Here is a 14,903-nt window from a genome sequence, read left to right on the forward strand (position 1 = left end):
GTACAGTCAACAACAGCACATGTCCAACTGAATTAGAATTGATTGACTAAAATCGCCTATTTATTGGTTTCTAGGTTGAATAAACAGAAATGTCTCTAAGACAGCTTAGTATACTTTCAAAATAATGATTCTTTAGGTGTTCATTTTAAAAAATAATTTTTTTTACTGAAGAATAACTGACATACAATATTATATTAGCCTCATATGTACAACATAATGATTTGATATTCATATATATTATCAAACAATCACCACAATAAGTAATTAACATTCATCACCAGTTACAGAACTTTTTTTTCTTGTGATGAGATTTTTGAAGATTTACTCTCTTATCAACTTTCAAATATACAGTACAGTATTATTAGGTAGAGTTTCTATGTTACACATTGTATTCCCTAGACCTATTTATTTTATAATTGGAAGTTTGTATCTTTTGGCTTTCTTCATCAATTTAACCCTCACCTATGCCTTGAATCTGGCAACCACTAATCTATTCTCTACAAACTTATTTTTATTTTTAAAGTTATCACATATGAGTAAGATTGTACAATATCTGTCTTTGACTTGTCTCACTTAATATAATGTCCTCAGGGTCCATCCATGTTGTCACAATGACAAGATTTCATTACTTTTTATGGCTGAAAATATTCCATCATACATATATATACCACATCTTCTTTACCCATTCATTCATGAATAAACATTTACATTGTTTCCACATCTTGGCTATTATACATGATGCTGCAATGAACATGGAGATGTAGGTATCTTTTCAAGTTACTCTGTTCATTTTCTTTGAATAAATACCCAGAAGTATTTATTAGCTGGTATAGAAGTTCTGGGCCTTCCCAGGTGGCAACAGTGGCAAAGAGCCCATCTGTCAATGCAGGAAGCATAAGAGATGTGGGTTTGATCCCTGGGTTAAAAAGATCCCATGGAGGAGGGCATGGCAACTAATTCCAGTATTCATGTCTGGAGAATCTCTATAGGCAGAGGAGCCTGGAGGGCTATATTCCATAGGATTGCAAAGAGTCAGGTGTGATGAAAGTGACTTAGCACTCATGCATAGTAGTTATGTTTCTAACTTTTTGAGGACTCTCCATGTTCTTTTCCATAGTGGGTGCACAACATTCCATTCCCACCAACAGTGCACAAGGGTTTCCTTTTCTCCACATTCCTGTTAATAATTGCTGCCTTGATCATATACTATGGCACACACACACACGTACACATATAGATTCCTTTTATATTTAATGCTATTTGTTTTAGAAAAATTAGGTTATTTAATTACTTGCTGCTCACTTTTCTCACCTAATAATACAACTTTAAGAATGCTATAAGACAAATATTAGATATTTAAGTCACATTTTAAGTGTATATTGAACCTATTACTTAAATATCAGAAGTCTCTTCATATATTTTTATTACAGTCAACTGATTTTCCACTCTGTTTTATATTTTACATAATTTTCTCACACATATCATCAGGTTTGTTAATTTGTGTCTTTACTTGTACTTTTGTCAAATTTTCAGTATGTATTAAAAGGAAATATTTATTTTTCTTTTATAAAATTATTCCATTCTCTAGTTCTTTTTCAAACCTTGTTCTTTTTCAAACCTTGTTCTTTTCTTTATCATGTCCTATCCATTCAACAACTTTAAAAAATTCACTTTTTGTTATATTGTTTTTATAGGCTCATCATGTTGCTTTTTGTGAACTTAAGTTACTGAGTTTTCCAAATCTTATGTTTGTTATATCTTTTTCTCACTTATGGTGGTTTGTTTCTCTGTGTGTTTAATTATCTTAATTATAAGTTCATTTTAAGTATAAATTAATTTTAACACTGTGGGATTCTCATAAGGATATTGCTGAAGTTTCTCCCCACAGAAGTTTTGACTTTTGTTTTAGGTGCACTATGTGTATCACTTTACTGTGACAAAAGGAAAATCAATGTGAATAGTTTAAAAAATATTATATTGGTTTAGAATTCTCTGTAGCACTTAGGCAAAGTAAATATGGAGTACAGATCAGTGAGAGAAGTTTAAAATTTTTCTCAAGAGAATTTTTTATCCTTCTCAAATCCAGAATAAAAAGAAATCTCATCTTAGTTTAGCTACCTCTAGATCCTTCAAGTAAGAGTTCAAGTTCTGTCGATTTAAGAGATGACACTGGGGAAATTGGTAGGGGTTTATCCACCTAAGGCATGAAGGAGAAGAAAACTAACAAAGGCTGAGTCATCATCCAGATTGCCACTTTGGAGAAATTAAACTCAGTCTTGGCTGGGCAACTCTAGGAGGAGGTGTAGAACACTTAGCAATGAATGAGGAAGTAGGTATATTTATTTGCCAACTCCCCATCTATCACTGACTGAGGGCTCCTCTGGGGGTCCTTGCTCCACTTCCAGAATTTACAGCTATGATTGTGCAGGACCAGGTTGAAGAAAAAAAAAAAAAATGCCCTTAGGCAAATTATGACAGGTGCTAGTTGTAAGCAGTTTTATGTGTACAGACCAGTGCCAAGAAGATTGACTTATTTATTAGGAACATCTGAAAAACCACTCTTGTCATCTCTCTGGGTTAGTGGGTAGAGTGACTATGTTTTCGTTTCACTAGGCTTGTAGTTTGGAGAAGGCAATCCACTCCAGTACTCTTGCCTGTAAAATCCCATAGACGGAGGAGCTTGGGAGGTTGCAGTCCATGGGGTCACTGAGAGTCAGACACGACTGAGCGTCTTCACTTTCACTTTTCACTTTCATGCATTGGAGAAGGAAATGGCAACCCACTCCAGTGTTCTTGCCTGGAGAATCCCAGGGACGGGGAGTCTGGTGGGCTGCCGTCTCTGGGGTTGCACAGAATCGGACACGACTGAAGCGACTTAGCAGCAGCAGCAGCAGGTTTCTGTAGTTGTTGGAGTATCCTGACGCTCATTCTGTGTTGTGGTAAAACCTGACTTGAACATTTAGTCATTAAAAGGTTCAACTAGCTTTCCAGGGTTGCTGTAATGTCAGCTCACGTTCTTACTGCTTTGGCTTTCAGCTTTCACTTTGCATCTGACTCCTGAAAATTATTTCTTTGTTGTATATTAAACCATAGATTTAAAAATATTTGTATATGGTAAGCAATTATACTTTTGTATCTCTAGTTGTTTAGAGTGAAAGTATTTGGTGCTAGTCAAGTTTGCTGGAAATAGAAGTCCCTCACTCTTTTCAATAGCTACCTAATATTTTGTATATTTAATAAAATGTATTTAATCATTCACAGAGTAATAGGCATTTACTTTTTATAGCCTTTCCATGCAAACATTGTCCCAAATAACACATCTTTGCATGTAATTTTTTCAATAATATTTTTCTCTTTGGGATAACATTCCTGGAATGGTAGTACTTTGTTAAGTATTATTCACATGTTAAAATTTTGATAGAATACTACTCTACTAAATTTAAAAGATGCTTACTCCTTAGAAGAAAAGTTATGAGCAACCTAGATAGCATATTGAAAAGCAGAGACATTACTTTGCCAACAAAGGTTTGTCTAGTCAAGGCTATGGTTTTTCCAGTAGTCATGTATGGATGTGAGAGTTGGACTGTGAAGAAAGCTGAGTGCCGAGGTCCAGCCCCGGCTGATCCAGGGTATTCGAAGGAGAGACGGCTTCGGCGACTATTTATTTATTTATTTATAAAAGATATAAAGAGTAATAGAATGAGGATAGCTCAGTAGGAAAATTCAGTGGAGAAAAGAAGCTGAGTAGCTTGGTTTACGCAGAAAATCAATATAACCCATGACACCAGGTTAGCTCTGACCACGGAGGCCGCAGGCGCCCTCTCGAATAGCGGGAGGTGCCCCACCTTAGACACCTTCTCGAGTGGGTCTTAGAAGCCCAGGCAAATAAATGGTTGCAGAGGATATCCGCGCTCCAGATGGAGACTCAGCTGGAAGTTAAGGGGAAGAATGACATGGGGAGACCAAGCGTTGGTGAGCAAGGCCCGTAGCTTTATTTTCAACAGGGGCTTTTATACCCTAAGTTATACATAGAGGATAATAGGGGATGCAAAGTCAGCAGTCTTTGATCCTTATCAAAAGCCAGGGTTTCTTTCCTGCAAATTTATCGTATACAAATGGTTTAGGTGATTTACATCATCTTTTGGCCAGAAGGCCTATTAACATTTTATGACTCTTGACAAAGACTTATCAACAAAGACTTATTGTCCCTAAGAGTAATTATTTTAAGGTTTGGCACCATCTTCCAAAGATAAAATTGCATTCCTATAGGGCGGATGTGTAATGGGTTTACAACAAAGGAAAGAATTTATTACCTTAAGGGTCTAAAGTTACTAACACCAAGGCCACTACTTATTTTTTCTAGATACCAACTATTTTAATTAATACACATTCAAGGATACAATACAGGGGATGTGAAAACTTGGCAACAAACATTGGTTCATCAATGAAATCTTTTACTAGTTTTACTCTGACAGTTTCTAACTCTCTGAGAGGCTCTAAGCCATTTGAATATCTTAAGCTTCCCATGCCTCTTGAGGCTGGGAGACTGTAAACAATCATATGCATAGCTGTAGGAGTCCGGGTAAACTTGTCAGGCGAGTTAGAGAGCCATCTGAGGGGTTTGGATTTAAACACTCCTAATTGCCCAGGAACTTTATTAATTGGAGCTGTAAGTTAACTCTTTGACAAAGAGAGCGAGATGGTGGTGGGGGACAGCCCCCAGTAAAGTCAGAGGTGAGAGCACAAAGCAATAAAGTAGGCAGACTCTGGTTTTTTGGGAGTAGATGGTCGAGAATATCCAGGGGGACTCCTGAGGCTCGATCCCACCTTTGCGTATGCCGAACCTCCTTCCTCATGACCTTTGTCACGAGTGAAATGTCTCTCGCCGGCTCCCGGCAGCTGAGAGCTGAAGAATTGATGCTTTTGAACTGTGACGTTGGAGAAGACTCTTGAGAGTCCCTTGGACTGCAAGGAAATCCAACCAGTCCATTCTAAAGGAGATCAGCCCTGGGATTTCTTTGGAGGGAATGATGCTGAAGCTGAAACTCCAGTACTTTGGCCACCGCATGTGAAGAGTTGACTCATTGGAAAAGTCATCGATGCTTGGAGGGATTTGGGGCAGGAGGAGAAGGGGACGACAGAGGATGAGATGGCTGGATGGCATCACCAACTCGATGGACATGAGTCTGAGTGAACTCCGGGAGTTAGTGATGGACAGGGAGGCCTGGAGTGCTGGGATTCATGGGGTCGCAAAGAGTCGGACACGACTGAACGACTGAACTGAACTGAAATTTAAAAATGCAATTTATATTTATCCTATGATACATGATGGATAAATCATTTGTTATATTGATATCAGAGTATATATACATGTGTGTGTGTGTGTGTTTGTATGTATGTATATATACACACTGATTTATTTTATTTCATCAGGTCCTTGAAGAAAGCAGCAATTTATTGCATCTTTCTTTCATACAGAAAATAATTATAAAATAAATAAAATAAGAAGGAAAGCACAGAAATCTAAAATCAGAAATCTAAAATCTTTTATGTAGGGCAAACCAGGAAAGTTGAGATTAAAAGCACCATCATTCAGATATGGAGAAGAGGAGATAAATTCTCCCAACTAAAACTAATTCCATGCATGGGGTCACTCAGATATCTAGTATGAATCCTTAGGGAGCCATAACTTGGGGTCACAGCTTCCTGGAGACATCAGTATGGTAATTAGAACATGCTCATGAAATCAGATGAAATAACTGCTTCCTAGGAATTTGATAAATGCTGCCTCTCAAAATGCATAGTGTCTAAGTTATCTTGAGAATGCTTGAGTTCACAGATTTCAGAAACTGTTGACTGAACGGACTTCTCCAGAATCAACCTGATTTATCTATTAAAATGAGCTTCTATTTCTGATATATACCAAGTGACAAAGATCTCCCAAGCTATATGTCACTATGGTTGCTGCATTTACAATCTTTCTACACGAACTGAGAACAAGTTATTTTAGACAAAAATGACCAACTTTTATTATCATTTGATTTTATTACATTAAAATACTGTTCTCCTCATATTCATCTTTAAATAATAAAAATAAGATATCTGTTTGAATAAAAACTATGACTATATAAAATATTACCATCACATATTATCAATTCAAAATTTATTTCAAGTAGAGACCATAGTGAATCTTTGTCTATATTATTTTGAAGAAAATTGTTTGAATATATGACTAATACAAAGGTTATAGACAGAATACTTAAGATTAGCAAAACAGATAATTATAATTTTCATGCACTCCAAAACCTTATTTTGTACAGATTATTTTTTACCAATGAAAAACACTTACTTTTATACATTTTAAAAGATACTGAAAAATAAAATAGCAGTCATTTTTTTCTAGTTTATATAAATGCTTTAAAGTTGAAGAAAGATCTCTAATAGTACAAATACTTGCTCTATGAAAATAAATTCCCATCAAGTAATTCTAGTTAATAAAATTTTGATTATAAAATTGTGAGAAGCAAATTTTGTTTTGAGTGAGAACACTTCACTTATACCCAGTGTGCTATAAAATCAAATTTTATTGTGATTGGAGTTGCTCATTATATTTTCCAATAAAGTTTAATTTCTCTGGTGTTTTATGGGAAGGTCAAGTATACCACTATTTTTTAGTAATTGATAGAAGTTTTGCTTTGTCGCTTTTTCCTAACCCTTTGTCAAAATTCAAGTTCAATAGAAATTTCCAGAAATTAAAATGACAGCAAATAAGTTCTTTGTGCACTATAAGAATTATTTTAACTTTCAGAGCATGTTTGACATATTGTCCTAGATTATATTTTTGCATATAAAGTACTTAGAAGAAAAAACTTACTTAATTTAAGTAAGTACTTAAATGTTTTAAGTAAATTAAGTAAGTTTAAGTAAATTAAGTAAGTTTAAGTAAATTAAGTAAGTTTAAGTAAATTAAGAAGTACTTAAATGGTTTAGTATCCTTGCTCCACCCAGTGTATCAACAAGGATTTTCCACATACTGCAAAATAATTTATGTTCATTGCAATTATACCAGTGTTAATTATCATGGGCTGGGCAGCAAGATTCATCAAGAACTTCAAAAGCAACTGTATCAATTCTTGTATTTTCTTATATTTTGGGAAATGATCTCTGGCCCAGGAGGCATCATTTTGGTAAAACCAACTTTAAATATTTATTGGGCTTCCCTGGTAGTTCAGTTGGTAAAGAATCTGCTTGCAATGAAGGAGACCCCAGTTCGATTCCTGGGTTGGGAAGACCTGCTGGAGAAGGGAAAGGCTACACATTTCAGTATTCTTGGGCTTCCCTGGTGGTTCAGTTGGTAAAGAATCTTCCTGCAATGTGGGAGACCTGGATTTGATCCCTGACTTGGGAAGACCCCTGGAGAAGGTAACACCGTGTTTACATATATTACCTCTTGTAATCTTCAGAGCCTTTCTATTGTGTAGAAATTATTATTAAAATCCTCCCCTAATTTTACAGCTGAAGAAATTGAGGTTTAAAGAGATTAAATAATTTATTTAAAGCCAGATAACCTCTAAATGATGAAGCCAGAATTTGAATCTAGGCATTCTGAATCCAGAGTCCAGATTCATACTCACTATTTAATGATACAACTTTACCACTTCTTTATCTTCTTTGAGACCCTCTTGCAATTCCAGCATCAAGGGGGTTTAATAACAAATTTCAATTCAGACTATAACATACATTAAGAAGAAATAGCATTGACTAAATAATCTAACTTAAATACAAGCATTGGAGTTTTACTATGTTTTGATCAATCACTTATACTCTATTCTTCCTATGTATCTGGCATTGTATCATAGCCTGTCAGAAGATATGAAATACTCTGAGAAAATAAAGAAAAGAAGGAAGATAGGAAATGTTGGGAGTGGTTCATAAATGGTAAATTAAATGATACAATTTAAAATGGGATGGATAAGAAAGCAATTCATATTTCAGCAAAGACCAAAAAGATAGATACATTAAAATCTGTATTGTTATCCATATGATTTATCTAGCCATCATTTATTAAATATTTAATATATACTTGTTGCTGTACCCCAATATGATTTCTACCCTCATGTGTGCATGTGTGTACACTCATGTCCTCACTCACTCATGTCCGATTCTTTGCCACCCTATAGACTGTAGTCCACAGGTTCCTCTGTCCATGGAATTTTCCAGGCAAGAATACTGGAACAGGTTGCCATTTCCTACTCTCCAGGGGACCTTTCTGACCCAGGGATTGAACCCATATCTCTTGCATCCTCTGCACTGGCAGGCAGATTCTTTACCACTGTGCCACCTGGGAAGACCTTCCTACCCTAATAGATATTACCAAATAGTTACAAATAAACGTAAAGTTAAAATTTTGACAAGTGATGGTAATGAGGCTCTGTGGCAGAGACCTGAATTAAACTCACAGAAATGTGGGACTGAAGGAATGGAAAGAGATGGTACTATAATCTGGAGAAAGCTTCTTTTGAGGAAGAGATGCCTGAGCTGAGATATGATGATAAATAAAACAAAACTAAGTAAATAAGGACACAGGAGGTATGTATAGTACACAGAGGTCAAAAGAGTATTTTCAGTGAAGAACAGACTGTGTAAAGAGCCTGTTGCTAAGGCAGTATAACTTAGATGGTGGAAACCAGAGTGGCTGGAGCACAAAGCCTAAGGCAGAGTGGGTACTATAAGATAGCAAAGAGGGAGAGCTACTGACATTGATGTTCAATTGTGTTGTACATTTTCAACTTCATATCTACTTTCTTTTTTTTTTTTTTTAAGTTAAATTTGTTTATTTCAATTGGAGGATAATTACTTTACAATATTGTATTGGTTTTGCCATACATCAACATGAATCCACCACAGGTGTACACGTGTTCCCCATCCTGAACCCCTCCTCTCACCTCCCTCCCCGTACCATCCCTCTGGATCATCCCAGTGCACCAGCCCCAAGAATCCTGTATCCTGCATCAAACCTGGATGGGCGATTCATTTCTTATATGGCATTATACATGTTTCAATGCCATTCTCCCAAATCATCCCACCCTCTTTCTCCCACAGAATCCAAAAGCCTGTTCTATACATCTGTGTCTCTTTTGCTATCTCGCATACAGGGTTATTGTTACCATCTTTCTAAATTCCATATATATGCGTTAGTATACTGTATTGGTGTTTTTCTTTCTGGCTGACTTCACTCTGTATAATAGGCTCCAGTTTCATCCACCTCATTAGAACTGATTCAAATGTATTCTTTTTAATAGCTGAGTAATATTATATTGTGTATATATACCACAACTTTCTTATCCATTCATCTGCTGATGCACATCTAGGTTGATTCCATGTCCTGGCTATTATAAACAGTGCTGCAATGAACATTGGGGTACACGTGTCTCTTTTAATTCTGGTTTCCTCGTTGTGTATGCACAGCAGTGGGATTGCTGGGTCATAAGGAAGTTCTATTTGCAGTTTTTTAAGGAATCTCCACACTGTTCTCCATAGTAGCTGTACTAGTTTGCATTCCCAGTAACAGTGAAAGAGGGTTCCCTTTTCTCCACACCCTCTCCAGCATTTATTGCTTGCAGACTTTTGGATAGCAGCCATTCTGACTAGTGTGAAATGGTACCTCATTGTGGTTTTGATTTGCATTTCTCTGATAATGAGTGATGTTGAGCATCTTTTCATGTGTTTGTTAGCCATCTGTATGTCTTCTTTGGAGAAATGTCTGTTCAGTTCTTTGGCCCATTTTTTGTTTGGGTCATTTATTTTTCTGGAATTGAGCTGCAGGAGTTGCTTGCATATTTTTGAGATTAGTTGTTTGTCAGTTTCTTCATTTGCTATTATTTTCTCCCATTCTGAAGGCTGTCTTTTCACCTTGCTGATAGTTTCCTTTGTTGTGTAGAAGCTTTTAAGTTTAATTAGGTCCTGTTTGTTTATTTTTGCTTTCATTTCCAATATTTTGGGAGGTGGGTCATAGAGGATCCTGCTGTGATGTATGTCAGAGAGTGTTTTGCCTATGTTCTCCTCTAGCAGTTTTATAGTTTCTGGTCTTATGTTTAGATCTTTAATCGATTTTGAGTTTATTTTGGTGTATGGTGTTAGAAAATGTTCTAGTTTCATTCTTTTACAAGTGGTTGACCAGGTTTCCCAGCACCACTTGTTAAAGAGATTGTCTTTAATCCATTGTATATTCTTGCCTCCTTTGTCAAAGATAAGGCATCCATAGGTGTGTGGATTTATCTTTGGGCTTTCTATTTTGTTCCATTGATCTATATTTCTATCTTCGTGACAGTACCATACTGTCTTGATGACTGTGGCTTTGTAGTAGATCCTGAAGTCAGGCAGGTTATTCCTCCAGTTCCATTCTTCTTTCTCAAGATTGCTTTGACTATTTGAGATTTTTTTTTTTCCATACAAATGGTGAAATTATTTGTTCTAGCTCTGTGAAAAATATTGTTGGTAGCCTGATAGGGATTGCACTGAATCTATAGATTGCTTTGGGTAGTATACTAATTTTCACTATATTGATTCTTCCAATCCATGAACATGGTATATTTCTCCATCTATTAATGTCCTCTTTAATTTCTTTCACCAGTGTTTTATAGTTTTCTATATATAGGTCTTTAGTTTCTTTAGATAGGTATATTCCTAAGTATTTTATTCTTTTCGTTGCAATGGTGAATGGAATTGTTTCCTTAATTTCTCTTTCTGTTTTCTCATTATTAGTGTATAGGAATGCAAGGGATTTCTTTGTGTTGATTTTATATCCTGCAACTTTACTATATTCATTGATTAGTTCTAGCAATTTTCTGGTGGAGTCTTCAGGGTTTTCTATGTAGAGGATCATGTCATCTGCGAACAGTGAGAGTTTTACTTCTTCTTTTCCAGTTTGGATTCCTTTTATTTCTTTTTCTGCTCTGATTGCTGTGGCCCAAACTTCCAAAACTATGTTCAATAGTAGTGGTGAAAGTGGGCACCCTTGTCTTGTTCCTGACTTTAGAGGAAATGGTTTCAATTTTTCACCATTGAGGATGATGTTTGCTGTGGGTTTGTCATATATAGCTTTTATTATGTTGAGGTATGTTCCTTCTATTCCTGCTTTCTGGAGAGTTTTTATCATAAATACATATGGAATTTTGTCAGAGACTTTCTCTGCATCTATTGAGATAATCATATGGCTTTTATTTTCCAATTTGTTAATGTGGTGTATTACATTGATTGATTTGTGGATAAAATCCCTAACAAAATTCTAGCAATCAGAATCCAACAACACATTAAAAGGATCATACACCATGACCAAGTGGGCTTTATCCCAGGGATGCAAGCATTCTTCAATATCCACAAATCTACTTTCTTATGGCATTCTCATATTTTCCATTTGAGGCAGAAATGCCATCATGAACTGATTTATAATTCAAATGATCGCCCAAATCCTACAAACAATAAGACAGGATTGAATTCTAGGTCTGAGCCTTTTCTCTAACTCAATTTAAAGATTGAATTTAATTGCATATTTTATATTTTTTCCATTAATCATGGGCAATAATAATTGATTTTACACATATACGGATGTGTAAAATGGTTTAGCTTTTAGTTTGAAAGTATAGATAAAACTGGTTATCAGGGCCTGGGTCTTGAAAATCCTAGGGTTAGTGCTGGCCTGCTAGTAGGCAGGATTGAGTCGCTAGGTCCCTAGATGTTCTGGCTGGGTGGGCCCAGGACTGGTGTCCCCTCGTTAGGGGGTCAAGCTGGATTCCAGCACTAACAGTCTACAGAGAGAGTTCCAAAATGTCATTTTCCAGCACCATTGTCCTTTTGGTAGAACAAACTCCCCCAAATGGGCACCATCAGCATCTATGTCACCAGGGAGAGTTCCAGTTGTCTCCAGATTCTCCACAGGCTCTCCAAGATCAGCAATCGGCTCTGATTCAGGTTCGTTTCAAATTACTACCTCTGTGCTGAGTGTTGGAATGTGAGATTTCGTGTGTGCCCTGTCAGAGCAGAATCTCTGTTTCTTACAAACTTCTGGCTTTCTCATACTCAAGCTCTGAAGGCCTTCAAAGTCAGATGGTCTGGTTTCCCATCTTCCCAGTGAAATATCTTCAGGCTGGGGGTTATTATGGGGTGCAGACTCCTCACTTCCTAGGGAGAATCTCTGCAATTGTGATTGTCTTCCTTTTTGTGGCTTGCCTACCTAGGAGGGTATAGATCTTGAAGAAATCTGTCTTTGGCCCTCCTACCCATGTCATTGTGGTTCCTTCTTTACATCTTTAATAGTAGAAGACCTTTTCTATTAGTCTTAAGTCTTCTTGTTGATAGTTGCTCTGTAAATAGTTGTAATTTTGGTGTGCCTATGCAAAGAGGTGAGCTCAGGGTCTTTCTATGCTGCAACCTTGGCTGCTTTGAGATTGCTACTCATCTCCTATGCCTGCTTGTTTGAATTATTCTCCATCCTGGCTTAAGAATTGATAACTTTTTAAAAGATATTTCTCAGGGCTGAATTTCTCACTACTGGCATTTTATGCCCCAGCTCAGGCAATATGCAGTCTGTGTGTGGTGTGTTATATCTATTCTGCTTTCCACAAGTGTGGTAGAAATTCTGTAGTCTCCTAGCGTGCCTCACTATTTTGTTTCAGGACAACTACTAAGAAAAGAATCCATCCTATAAGTGTGGTCTATGAACCAGCAGCAGCATCAAGGGACCAGGATTATTTATGGTCTATAAGTCTGAACTGGCTGAATGTATTGACTCATGTAAATGTGTCACTGAGGTTGCCCCCAATCTGCTCTACAAATTCATTTAATTATGATATATCTTTAAGAAGTGACAGAAACATCTGGAGGCATTCTACAAAAGGAATTTTAAAAGATCAACTTGAGCTTGCTCAGTAGTTTCCTTTTACAGGTGAAAAATTCCAAACCTGAGTCTTAAAAATTATTTTCTGGAAAACTTCATTTTAGATTGTCATTTTTAACTTATCATGGGGATTACCTTTGTATGGCTACATCTGAAGGAATTCCTCCCTCACTTAATACCATCAAATAATTCTTTCAAACTTCAATGTAAAGTTATGGGAACTCATAAAACACAAGTACACATATACCTGAAATGAATTCATATTCTCTCTAAAAACGAATCCCCAGAATGAAATAAAACAGTATTACAAACACAGAATATGTGTGACTTTGTTATTTTAGGAAAATTTCAAGCTTAAGTTTCTAAATCTTTAGAGTATAGTTGTTTCCAATATAAGGTAGTTTTTAACTACTCTATTTTAAAGATTGCATGAAAAACAATAAAGTGTATATGTTCATAATTCTCTGGCTTACTAATGACTTTTTCTTCTTTCTTCTTAAACAATTTGATTAAGTTTAATTTTGAATAATATATGTAAGCAACAACCAATGATATTGGTTATTGGTTTATAAAATATTGATTAATATTATACATACAAATTATATATAATGAATTTGTATATTTTTAAATATTGAATAATTATCTTTTTGAAATACTGATAGTATTTGTAAAATGGAAAATAATGAATATATTTATAAAATATTGAATAATATTATACATAGAAACTATATATAATGAATATATGTATCACTCTATCATTTTGGCTTTTTATTTCCTCTATCATTCTTCATGTTATAATGTACATCTCACTTTTTTCTCCTCAACATTTTAGTACTATAATTGTTCCATATGGTTTTGGCCTTGCATATAATCTCAACAGCTTGCATTTATGTAGTCATCCAAAAACATATTCCTTCATAATGATATTTATTATATTATTCTCAATAAGATAAGGACATTTTCATCCTTTGTATTAAATATTTGAATATGAGATTTGTTTATATTATTTCAATGAGGTTTTTGTGAGCCCGATAGAAATAATGTGGGTTTCTTATCAGTTTCAAATTGCTAAGCTCTCCTGCTGCTGCTGCTGCTGAGTCGCTTCAGTTTTGTCCAACTCTGTGTGACCCCAGAGACGGCAGCCCACCAGACTCCCCTGTCCCTGGAATTCTCCAGGCAAGAACACTGGAATGGGTTGCCATTTCCTTCTCCAATGCATAAAAGTGAAAAGTGAAAGTGAAGTCGCTCAGTCATATCCGAGTCCTAGCAACCCGATGGACTGCAGCCTACCAGGCTCCTCCGTCCATGGGATTTTCCAGGCAAGAGTACTGGAGTGGGGTGCCATTGCCTTCTCCTGAGCTCTCCTATTATCTGTCTAATATTTCTATCACCTTGCTCTTCAAATGTTGCAGTACCACACATTGTAATGAGCAATACAGGAAACATTTCAGTTTAGGAGTCCATATAATAACCTTCTCATACAATATAAATAAACACAGTAGAGTAAGAATTTAAAAGCTCCAGTGAAGATGCTGTTTTTCAATGAGATTGCCCTAAAAATAATTCATATTAAGAAAACTAACACATTTAGAAACACAGTAAATTTATTTTTAAGTTACAAAAATCCAGAGAAAGACAAATGTGATCCTATGCTTAGATATTCAGAGAAAAAATACATTTCTCAGCAGTAAGAAAGTCTAAATAAATTTTACTTTTCAATACAAATGAAAACTCCTGTCCTTTAATCAACATTTATTGAATGCCTACTATATATCAGATACCATCCTAGAATAGTAGTCAAATTATCTTTACAATGGAGCTTATAGTATAAAATATTAAATGGTTATGGTTAGTAGATGATGAAATATATATTTCTGTTATCATTTGCATTTATTATTAAGCTTATAGTTTATAAGATAAGCATTCAGTAGATGTTCAGAAGTTTCTAATTTGGGCAGGCTAGGGCTTCCCAGGTAGCTCAGATGGTAAAGAATCCTCCTGTAATGTC

This window comes from Bos javanicus, chromosome 26, assembly GCF_032452875.1.
Source record: "Bos javanicus breed banteng chromosome 26, ARS-OSU_banteng_1.0, whole genome shotgun sequence".
Classification (NCBI taxonomy): Eukaryota; Metazoa; Chordata; class Mammalia; order Artiodactyla; family Bovidae; genus Bos; species Bos javanicus.